The following is a 1468-nucleotide window of genomic DNA, read 5'->3' as shown; positions in this document are numbered from 1 at the left end:
AACAACAACAACAACAACACAACAACAACAACAACAACAACAACAACAACAACAACAACAACAACAACAACAACAACAACAACAACAACAAGCGAAGCGAACCAATGGGAGTCACGTAACTTGTAGTTAAAGATGATTGTTCAAAGATTATAGTTATTACCCATCGATGGTATTCTGTGTTGACTTCAGATTTTGAAACCATGTTTTATTCAATGAAAGAATATTAAAATTTTACGTATAGCACCACTGTTTTCCTACCGTTTTAAAAACCCTTTTATGAACGAAAGCGCGTTGCCATTTTGTATTTGCTCCTGGGCTGGACAAAAAATATGTACGTTTTGAGCGTGCTAATTGAAACTCACTGACCCCCGTTAATGTTAAAAAACATCCGGCTGTACAGATCATCCGTCTAAAGAGTACTTTAAAAAAATCACACTGACCAAAGTTATGAAGGGAAACCCATGCTTTTGTTGCCCACATGGTGATCTTATAAATTTCCTCAATTCAAGTAAAACCATATACACTTTGTTCAAGTGTACGCCCTACACACACAACCTAAGCACACTGGCATCAGAAACTTTACCAAAGAAAACACCATGCCGATGAAAAAAGGAGAAGAGGGGGGGGGGGGGGGGGGGGGTGTGCTGATTCTTCGCTTTGGTCTGGAGCCGCGAGGGTGTGCAAACTACAGTGCGGTCAAAATTTCGTGGCCCAACCTATCTTCAAATATATTCCTTTAACGAGTGAATCAATGTCACCCATACTTAGCACAGAAGTTTGTGTCAATTTGTCTTAACGTAATCATTTTTTCACCTCAATTAAGGCTAGATTTAGAAAAAAAAGAACGTTTCTTCGTAAATGTATATAAAATAGTATTAATCTCCGTCACACAGAAAAAGGAATTCTTCACAGCTCTTCCCGCTTCTAACACACATTTTGCCTACGCTTAAGGCCTACATCACAGCTCACCAATGACAATTTTTAGCGGCAAAACTTGTTAAAAGAAATAAATTTTACATTGAACTTATCTTTTGCACTAAAAGTTCTCAAAACGAGTGTTCAATAAACATAATGTCGCGATTAGGAAAAACAGTTGACGGACTTGGCTTTAACAGCGATACTGTCCCAGCTGTAAACATTTTAAAATTTGTAGAAACCAACCACTTTAGATTTTTTGCTAGTATTTATTGGAATCTTTTAGTTTACAGCTAATACGTGTTTACAAAATATTGATCTATTAAGACAAATTGATAAAAGTCAAAGTGCAAAAAGTGGACAGTCTATGTTCGACAATTGACAATAAGTTGCGCCTCGAATTTTTACCGCACTGTAGATCTAAGTCAAGACATGCACGTCCCATCGTGCAGTTTCAGTCCCTAAGCCTAACAGAACCACCAGTTTCTTTGTCCTGGCCGTATTATTATTATTATTATTATTATTATTATTATTATTATTATTATTATTATTA

This window comes from Aplysia californica, unplaced genomic scaffold, assembly GCF_000002075.1.
Source record: "Aplysia californica isolate F4 #8 unplaced genomic scaffold, AplCal3.0 scaffold00049, whole genome shotgun sequence".
Classification (NCBI taxonomy): domain Eukaryota; kingdom Metazoa; phylum Mollusca; class Gastropoda; order Aplysiida; family Aplysiidae; genus Aplysia; species Aplysia californica.
Note: the sequence above shows the minus strand (reverse complement) of the source record.